Consider the following 11,243-nt stretch of genomic DNA (forward strand, 5'->3'; position numbering starts at 1 on the left):
CTGAGTTTTTCACTCCAATCTGTTCCTTGGTCCATCTGTCTCTTTTCTGTCTCTCATTACAATTCCCAACATGCAAATTTCAATCTTTTCAATTGTTTCCACATTGAGATCCATAATTTACTGCCTTAAGTCAGAACTGTTTGGAAGCTTTCCCCATTGATACTCACCAGAATCTTCATTTTGAGAACACTATGTAGTTTACTAAACAATGTAAAAAATTTTCATGCTTCTGTTTACTTATTTTGCTGAACATCCAATTGTTTAAGTATGATTTGAGGTCTACTATCAAACTCAAGTTTCAGTTCAACTGCTTCAGGAAACTGGATATTACAAGGGTCGTTCAATAAGTAATGCCCCACTTTTTTTTTCTCAGAACATATTTATTGTTAAGAGTCAGAATTTGGTGAGAACATACATCAAAGTCTTGTCCATGTCGTATTTCTCTACTTAGTCTCCATCATGTTCTATGGCCAACGTTGCGGAAGAGCATGTATTCCCTGCTGCATGTATTTCCTGCTGGTAAAAGCTCTTGTCCTGTAGGCTAGCCATGTTTTCACTATGTGGCTGACACTCACATCATCTTCAAAGTGTGTTCCCTGTAGAGTATCTTTAAGCGGCCCAAGAGATGAAAGTCCGAGGGTGCCAGGTCTTGACTGTAGAGTGGATGAGGCAGTGATACCCAAACCAATTTGCCGATGTGTTCCCGGGTTCTCAGGCTTGTGTATGGGGGTGCATTATCATGTTGGAGCAAGATTTCTGCTGAATTATTGTCTGGTCAAACACGTTGGAAACGATTCTTAAGTTTATTTGGAGTCTTCATGTACGCCTCTGAATTGATGGTTGACTCTTGTGGCATCACATCCACGAGAATGATGCCATCACAATCCAGAAGACTGACACCATGACTTTTCAGAGGGGTTGTCTTGCATTTCTTCTTTTGTGATGAATGAAGATGATGCCATTCCATGGACTGTCTTTTTGTTTCCGGCGCAATGCGGTGCACCCATCTTTCGTCCCCCGTAATGATTCTTGGCAGAAAGGCCTCTCCATTGGTCTCAAAATGCTCCAGCAATTCAAGTGAAATAGCCTTTTTCTGAATCTTGTGGTCCGCTGTGAGCATTCATGGAACCCATCATGAGCCCTCTTTGAATATCCGAGAGTCTCGATCATTGCAGATGCCCTTCCAATGCTGACCGACACTTGTAGGGCCACTTGTCAAGCTGTGATGCGCTGGTCAGCATGAATAATGACATCTGCAGTATTCAGCATTTCTGGAACAGTGCCTGTGACAGTACGTCCTGAGAGTGGCTGATTATGGAACTCTGTTTCTGCATTTCATGAGGCTGTAACTTCCTTTAACCATCGCCCAACTGTACTCCTATCAACTGCAGCATTGCCATACACTGCACACAAACATTTATGGATGTTCACCACAATTTCTTTTTCTCCACACAAGAATTCAATAATGGCACACTGCCTGTAACGTGAGTCGTATGCAGACGCCATTTTGATGCCGTACTATAGCTCTACCTTCTGCCAGAACTGTTTGTAACTTCACCGGCACACAGAACAAATATCAAATGTGAAGCACCAACAAGGACGTTTGTCTATGCTTATTAATGGCTTTATAAAAAATGTAGGGCATTACTTATTGAATGACCCTCGTACAATAACTGTAAGTGTTTCAAATTCTGTATTATGTGTCACTACCAGTCAGTTGAATTTGTACAATTTAGTTTTCATTATGCTGATATGTATAAAATGAAAATGTATCATTCAGGGCACTTTGGAATAACATACAGAGTGTATACAACCGGGAAATTCGAGAAAAACCCGGGAATTTTTCGGAATTCCGGGAATTTTTCATTGTTTTAGCTTTCAGTTACATTTTTGTAATTTTGACTGGTAAGAATTGACTCTCTAGCAAAGAATGTTACTATATCCAGTTACTGGAGAATGATACTGCAGCAATAAAATATAAACGAGAGAAAAAAATAAAACTTAAGTGGCAAAGGAAATGCGCAATTTACAACAACAAAACTCCGTGCACGCACAAGCGTCTTCAAATAGCAAAACTATGTCGAAGGCCACAGGGCGAAGACTATGAAATTCTTCGTAACAATAAACTGCTTGCTATTAGCATGATGTCACAACTGTTCACATTAGGTTCGTTTGACAAGTCCAGCGGGCTGATGCCCATGCGCAGTTGACCCGCCTATGAGCAGTACCTTCTCCACTTCCCGCTACTTGAAGTGTGGCTGTTAGCTGTATAGGCATCAGCAGCAAGCAGCCAGATGCTAACGAGACATTTTTTCATGCGCGCCCCAGCTACCAGATTCGCTCATGCGCAGAGTTGTAGTGTGGAGGGGATTAGTCTCCACGTGACCCGTGTTTACGTTAAGTGATTTCGCTGCTTCTCTTTGTTTACAGCTCCCACGTCAAATGCAAACAAAACGGATTTCTATCAAGTGAATTAAAATACATTCACATAATTACGGAGGGTAAAAAAATATTTTTAGTTTCAGTTTTCTGATTTTATTTTATTTCCAAGTTATTAGCAGTCAAGCATTAATCGCCTTGCAGAACAATGAAGTTATTTTTGCCAGTTTGCTAAAGAAATTTGGCTTTATTAATCTTTCACCTGAGGCAATCATTTTATTCGAAACGAAGTGTGTCATTCTGCGGCATTGGTTAGTTCTAACTGAATTTCAAGTGCAAGTTATCATCTTCTGCCATGTGTGGCATTATGCCATAATAAAGAAACAAAAATGAGATGGTAGAGTACTGGTACTCCAAGAAAATTTACATCCCAAAAACCACACTGAAAAACTTAATGTCAAATGGGACCTACTTCATTGTGAATCTGGAAAAAAACAATGTGCACCTCAAGCCAAATTATGCATTTTAGCATGGTTTACGAAATTACGATGCTCTTGAGAGTATCTTTTGATGCCCTGTTTCTTTTATATTGTAATGTAAGCTCTCTTAGTGCTTTATACTTATTTACATGTGGGCTTTCTACACCACTGCAGCTGCTCACGCGCAATAATGCTTGTATTCTGGCGCTCTCTGGCAACTGGTAAATCGAACCTATGTCTAACAGTCTCCAGATAGTATTGCGAAAGGTGGTCCAAAAAGCATTACTTTCAAAGTAAATTTCTTTTTACGCAAGATGAATTATGTTACGTTTGAGAAAGTGGGATGGATTTCTAAATCTCAGAGCGGTTAAAATTGAGCAGTTTGAGGACCAGCCACTTACAAGAATTTCGAGCCCAGACATTTGTCATAATTTTAAATTTACTGGCACATTTGTGTGATGAATCTTAAAGTATAACACACGCAAAAAAATATCAATATTACATGTGAAAGCTTAGCTTTTCTTGTAGCTATCCTATGTACATTAATATAAACCGTTAACTTTTTCTCTTTTTGTGTTCGCGCTACGTAACCAGTGATCTTGCTATTGGCTGACTATAACACGTGTCTTATGCTGTGAATATCTGCTGTCATCGGCTGACGAGATCACGTGGCATGAGATACTGTACGATTGGCTTACGAAAGGACTCGGTTTCAACGCTCGGGAAACTAATGCGCTGTTTGGTGCAACGATTTTATATTTTCGTAATAAGAAAATATGCAGCGTATGTTGCTGCAAATCAAAGGTCTTTCCAAAACTTCTCTCTTTTTTTTCATTAAGTCTTTCCAAAACTTATCTCCCCCGTCTTTTTTTCCCCTGGGAAGTTCTACACGAGTGTATAAAACGTTAACCATTCAAAGAATTGATAAGTTTTACAGGTCCGAGGGAAAATTTACGGAAAACCTACTGTCATTTAGCACGGAAAAAGTGTATTTTCGCCCGGGAAAAAGCATATTTTTTAACAGGATATCTGGGAATAATCCGGGAATTTTTTTTCCTTGTCCCCATACACACAGTGACATAGGTGAGCAAGATGTAACACACTACAGCAGTAGAGATAAGAGCACTCGCTCTTGTTGAATATATTACAAATATGGTCCTAACTTCTTTCTCGTGTGGTAAATCTCCCCTAACCCACGGTTCTGGGTGACTTTCCCAAAATCTACCTCTTTTCCTATACCTCTCCAGTTCTTTTCCTTCACCCTCCTTCCCTCCTCTTCAATCCTTCTGCCTGAAGAAGGAACCACTGACTCCGAAAGCTTGCTAATTACATCAGTCTTTTATGTTGTGTTCTGCTGCTTCTTGGTGAATAGATTTTTTATCTATCCAATTAAATAAATTTGGTATTAAGCATAATCACTGGTTAAACTGGGTGAAGTTTTGTAACTGTGAAATACAGGCAAAAGTATATGAGGCTATTAGAGGTTAGAACAAAGGAAAGGTACGTTTTAATGGGAGGTTTCAATAGAAATGGTTAATCCTCGAAACAAATAAATGCAAAAAGGAATTGTAAAATTATTTAGAATATTTTCAGTAAAACCACCAACAGTACATCCATTTTGACAGCTTTCGTCCCTTTCACACCAAAAAATCCCTCCCATATAGCTTGGCCACCCAGGGACAGCATAACTGCATTGACAAAAACTCCCTTGCTCAGTATGCTAAGGGTCTCACTAAGGCCTTCACAGGGTGGCACTATCTGCCAGACCTAGTCCGCAAACAGATCTCCCCTACCATTTTCCCTCACACCCACAACCCTCCCACCATCCCCAAGAACCAGCCACAAAGGAGTGTCCCCTTCATCACCCTAGACCAGAACAACTGAATCAAATCCTTCACTAGGGCTTTTATTACCTATCTTCGTGCCCTGAAATGAGGGACATTCTACCCGAGATTCTTTCCACATCTCCCAAAGTGGTGTTCCACTGTGCAGCCAACATCCACAACATCCTAGTCCATTCCTATGTCATTCCCAATCCCTTGCCACAAGGATCACATCCCTGTGGAAGACCCAGCTACAAAACCTGCCCAATCCACCTACACAACACTTCCTGTTCCAGTCCTGTCAGACCGAGCGAGGTGGCGCAGTGGCTAGCACACTGGACTCGCATTCGGGAGGACGATGGTTCAATCCCACGTCCAGCCATCCTGATTTTGGTTTTCCGTGATTTCCCTAAATCGTTCCTGGCAAATGCCGGGATGGTTCCTTTGAAAGAACACAGCCGGCTTCCTTCCCAGTCCTTACCTAATCCGATGAGACCGATGACATCGCTGTTTGGTCTCCTCCCCCCCAAACAATCCAATCCAGTCCAGTCCTGTCACAGGTTTATCGTACCCCATCAGTGACCAGACCACCTGTGAAAGCAGCCATGTCATTTACCAGCTCTGCTGCAATCATTGCACAGCTTTTTATATGGGTATGAGTACCAACCAGCTGTCCACAAGGATGAATGGCCACCACCAAACTGTGGCCAAGAGCACAGTAGCCCACCCTGTGGCACAACATGCAGCTGAATATAACATACTTGATTTCAATGGCTACTTCACTGCCTGAGCCATCTGGATCAGGCGCGGCTCGTAATTAAAGGCTCTGAGGCGGAGCCGCCCCAAAATATATGTTAAAGTAAATTTCGCAAGAACGTATTACATAATTTATCAGGACGAATTTCGCATATTGCCCATTCCAATTAAAATAACGACGGTCAACGTTTTTGGAACTGCTTGTATTGATAGATGTTTTCCGAACGGTTAGTAATGTTTAGGCTGCGCCTTGGAACGTCCGTAAGCTGCATGTAGTAGCGGTTTGGGGGCGTGGCTTCTACATAGTACTGCTCTTTACGGGCGACCCGAAGGCTCAGAGCTTGCAGCCTAAGGGTGTCATACCAACCACCACACGTTTTTCACGTTCCACTATCTATGTAATAAAGGAATGTAGAGTGGCCGAAACTTCGCTATCCAATCTCTGTCTCTGCACATCTCTACTACGCTTCGATGTGCCATTAATCGACGTTTAGTATTATTGTTTTGATAATGTTTTACATAGTTATTTTGTTTCTGCCATTGGCTATTTTATCCACGTTTAGAATAAGTTTGCAAATATCCCGCCAGAGTGCACTAGACTACAGAAACATAACAGTACTGCCATCTAGCGAGAGTTTCATAAGTGATTAGAGGACAAAGCGCGCGAAATTTGTCCCATTACTTTACTTTCCTTGCTTGCTGATGCTGACTGCTTTTGTTGATATCGTGTGATATTAGCAAGTTTCTTTTTCGGAGTGTATTTTGCAAGATTTTAGTGAGTTTTACTTGCACAAGACCTGTGACGTCACCAGAACATCACAGTATCGTCATGCGAACTCGTAAACTTCGAGCTTTGGAGGTAAAGCACAATAAACGCCTTAAGTTTAGAACTGAAAACACCTAAAATATTAAAATATTAAGCAGCCGCAAAGTTAAGATTCGTCGCATTAAAGATCTCTCCGAAACGCGTCTTTTCATATGATTTGCTGCAAAGTGTCAGAAAATGTAATGATGACGTATAAAAACACTAACCAAAGATTTTAACTCGAGGTTAGCTTCTAATGGTATTTAATACCTGATTATAGAAGATACAGTACGTAAAATTATAGGTAGAAAGTGATATGCCCACCCCCTCCCCCTGAATCCTTAGTTGTTTATGTCAGACTAATCTGTAGCGTAACCCGACGTCTATGTTGGCTCCGATCGATAAATACCGCAGCCTTCCCCAGTATAGAAACCACGAGCCGCGCCTGATCTGGATCCTTCCCTTTCCTGAACTGCGCAGATGGGAGTTATCCTTACAACACATCCTCCACTCCCATAACTATCCTGGTTTCAATCTATGGTAATAAACTATCCCCACATCCTCCACCCAATAGTTTCCATCCCCTCTCTCCCATCAGCTCCTCCCTATTCCCATCTTCCACCCTGTTTATTTGCATCCCTCTGCCAATGCTATGCCCATCTTTCCCCACTCTTCCCTTTTTTTTCCTTTTCTCCCACCTCCCTGCCTCACAAACTCCTGATGCTGCATGTGTTGGCAGTCTAGTCCCTGCACACTCCACCTGACAGCATTATATTGATTGTTATTTTTCCTCTTTCCCACACATTTTATAGAATATATACTCGAACTGCTCAGCATTGTGCTCTGTTTGGACTTAGGTTTGTATGTCGTCATTGTTCTTAAGTGAAGTGGATTATTCACCATTTTTATAATCAGTATAAAAATTTAGAGTGGACGGTTATGTGTGTTACCTGACTCACTCATAGGCATTATTTTCATGAAAGTAGTTGTTTCACATTATCTTATTTGTTATACTCATAGTATTTTGATTCAGTGTTTTGTTTTTCATTGTGGCAAAAAATATAACTCTGTTATACAATAGAGTGGACACATCTATTCATCCCATATTCTGAAAGACAAAAACCAAAACATATAACACTCAGCTACTTACTATTGAGGCAGTAGGGAGATGACTGGGAAGTTGTAAGGTGGTAGGTTTACAAGATTGTACATACAATGTGTTTTGTAAAGAATGACCTGATTTTGAATGGTTGTAATTATGAAACATGGGATATGCTGGCTAGAAAATGTGTGTTGTTTGGCAATAAGATGTGTGTTGTCTGAATGGGTGTAGCCTAGAGGTTCAGAAAATTGCTGTTAGATGTCAGTCAGAAGGCATTTTGTTTACTACACTCTTCAGAGAGTGAGTCACTAATTCCGGCCCAGCAAGCTTTTCGTCGGCGTTTTGGGTTTGATCCACCTGCACCCAAAAACATTCCTTGTTGGTATCATCAATTTGAAGAGACAGGATACTTCTGCAAAGGTAAGAGTCCAGGTCGATCTCACACTTCTGATGACATGGTGGAATGAGCCATCTTCAAATGCTGCAGAACTGGCTTTTTCCTCAACTTCAGGAATCCGAAGATTGCCATACGTCACCCCATGTGATTTTTGTCTTGTGGGGATATGTAAAGAATAACAGCCGCCATAACTTCTGTAAAAGCAGATATATTTTGTAAAGTTTAGACAAATTTAGCTATCATGTTCATGGTGCTGCTGATGCAGCATTTGTAATAGCATAGCTAAAACTTTGATTTTATGAATATTTTGCAAATTTCCCCATGTTTGCAGTATCTAGTCATCAATAAAAATGGAGCTTTGAAATAAGGATATTCTTTTTGAAACACCCTGTATTTAAAAGTGCTTTGTTATCAAAAAACAACTAAAAACTTGACAATTAATAAAATACCCAATTTAATAGTGGAATCACTGATGACTGGCAAATGAGGCAGTTAAACCCAAGGGTCACCACATCAGTATGTACAATTCTTAAAATGCATGGGTGTAAGGTGATAATTTAAAAAAGAAAGATCACTGCAGCTTGGAATAAAATCTCCTTTCTTTTCTCATCAAAATAATGTAACGTAGTAAATAGCTGCAGCAAGAATTATTAATTGCCATATGGCAATGCTCGTTAACAATTATAGGTCAAGAACATCAGTTGATCAAACAAATAACTGACTTAGCAGCTGCACAAATGGCTTAAGGCCCAATGATTAATGCCGTTTCAAATAATTAAATTTTAAAAACAAATTTCATAAAGGAACAAGACTGCTCACCCCCTAAAGACTAGCTTACAGCAACATGGACCACTCTTAAGTGAACAAAATTTCACTACTCAAAAAACTTTAGTAATATTTACGACATACACAGGATAACACAAACAATGACTGGCGGCCAAGTAAACTAGTTTTAAAATTGGTGAAGGTGCTTTAGGATTTATACAGAATTTGGTTAAGAATATAAGATGCCCATTAGTAATTACATTACACAACAGAATTAAAGGATGACTTTTTCAAAACCCTGTAATTGTCTCCCTTTCAGATGCATAAGTTTGAAATTTGGCTCAAAGGTACATACAACTTTCTTCTGTAATGGTGCAAAATCATGGCACCCTGCATCACCCTCAGGATCAATGACACTTCAAATAGCATTCTGTTCATCACTGTTGACGTGTGTCACAGTGGGAAGGTCGTCAGAGCCCCTCTTAACCACATTTCGTCCCTTCTTTTGTCTCATCGAAATGGAGGTCAGAACGGTGACTCCCAGTGTTGAAATTGTGGTTTTCTTATGAGTGGCTGAGGAAAGTATTTCAGACACTCTGCCACTCAGATTGAAACAAAAATGCCTCGGAGGCTGATAAAGGGTGTCAATGAAACCACCCCTTTTCCAACCATTTTAAAACTGACAATTTGGTGTGATGAGCAGCAGGAAGACATTCTGGACAATCTTTGATACTGCTGACATCTCCCTAAGACTTAATCCTTCTACAAGAACATTGTGGGCTAGCAACCCTACTGAACATGACCTCACCCCTTTGGAGGCAGTGTAACTACAGTTTTTGCTCTGGTGTACGGGGTGGAATCAGAAGGGACTGTTCAAAACCATTCGACAAAATTTGAATATGAGTCAAAGCAGCAAATGTGCTTATGCTTTTTCAGTGTTCCTGTTTCACGCCGTCCTGTGGCATGATCATCGAGGAGTGAGACAGTATCACATGCATGAATAAAATGGCAAAGTGCCCCTCCAATACCCCCTCCAGTTTGGCAAAACCCTTGGTGGCACCTGATCACATTTATAGAAAATTTAAAAATGTGACTTTACACAGAAACCCTGCAAAGTATACTAGGCCCCTCCAGGTAGGCAACTACTTTGCAGCTTCAATGCCAGTCGCTTGTACAGTCCCCTTGCACGTCCCACATACCCACTGTCTGGCCACAAAGGCGCACCATTTTAATGACTCAGAACCACCAGGGCCTCAAGCAACTGAATCACATGCTCCGCCAGGGTTTTGACCACCTCTTGTTGTGCCCTGAAATGAGGAATATCTTCTCCACCTGTCCCACAGTGGTATTCTGTTGCCCATCAAACCTACCCTACTTCACTCCTGATCATATTTGTGCAATGGACCTAGATGGACGACTTTCCCAAACATCCTCCGACTACCACCGACACCAGTCCTATCACAGGCAACTCCTATCCCATCCAAGGCAAGGCCACCTGTTAAAGCAGCCATGTGATCTACCAACTACACTACAACTACAACATTGCTTTCTATGTGGGCATGGCACTCTACAGGCTGTCTGTACACATGAATGGCCACCACCAAATTGTGGCCAGGAGACAGCTGGACCACCCAGTTGCTGAAAATGCTGCCCAAGACAATATGATTCACTTTGATGACTGTTTCACAGACTGTGCCATATGGATTGTTCCTACCAACACCAAGTTTACTGAATAACACAAAAGTGGGAACTATCTCTACAAAAATCTTTCATTTTCTTAACTTCCCATGGCCTCAACCTTCTCTAGTCCCCATCCTCCACTTACCTATCCCCTTTCCCCTTCCCTGCTCCCACTCAAGCACTACACATGCCTTCCCCCCCCCCCCCCCTCCTGACAAGCAGTCCTATTCTGTGCCCACCACATCCCTGATTGCTCTCACAAGTAGCACAGCATCTTATCTTCCCTCACAGTTACCCTGACATCTCTCCTCTCCCTGCCCCATGCCAGCACCTGGAGTCAGTAGCTCTGTGTGTGTGTGAGATTATATGTTTCAGCAGTCTTTTTCATTGTTCCTGTTTGCAATTCAGTGTGTCCTCTATGCAGTGAGTTGCAAGCTATTCTTCCCACATTGTTGAGAAAAGAAATTTATGTTTTATTATTGTGTTAGGGAGGCAAGAGTTTGAAAGCAGCAACTGAAGTTGACTGTGTGGTTGTGAGAAGCATACTGCATAATGTAATGGTTCAACTTGTCCTTATTCCTACTGGTGGGCAAGCATGTTGGTGTTTGATGCCTACACAAAAAGCTGTGGTCTGGGTGTGTAATGTCAAAATTATTTATATGTGGTTGGCTGCCTTCACAATTGACCTTCATTTTAATCAAATAGGATACACCACTGACACGAATGGAGTAGGATGTTCTGGCGGATGCACAGACCACATTTTGTACCAGACTCTGTGGCATGAATATGACGGATGTAGAAGGGGTTTTGGGGAAGGATTTGTAGAAGGTCCCAGAATTACTCCCTCCCATTAATGTCAACAGAGTGCACAAAACAGTAAGGGAAATTCCAGGGTGGAGCACTATATTAGATAAGGAAAGGCAACCACTCACCTGTAGCAGACCGGTGCATGAAGCACAGAGACACACAACAGGAAACAGCATTCACACTAGCTTTGAGCTCTTGTTCTTTTTTTTCCCCCCACAAAACTACACAGGCTCACGTACAAAGAGACCCA

This window comes from Schistocerca piceifrons, chromosome 8, assembly GCF_021461385.2.
Source record: "Schistocerca piceifrons isolate TAMUIC-IGC-003096 chromosome 8, iqSchPice1.1, whole genome shotgun sequence".
Lineage (NCBI taxonomy): Eukaryota > Metazoa > Arthropoda > Insecta > Orthoptera > Acrididae > Schistocerca > Schistocerca piceifrons.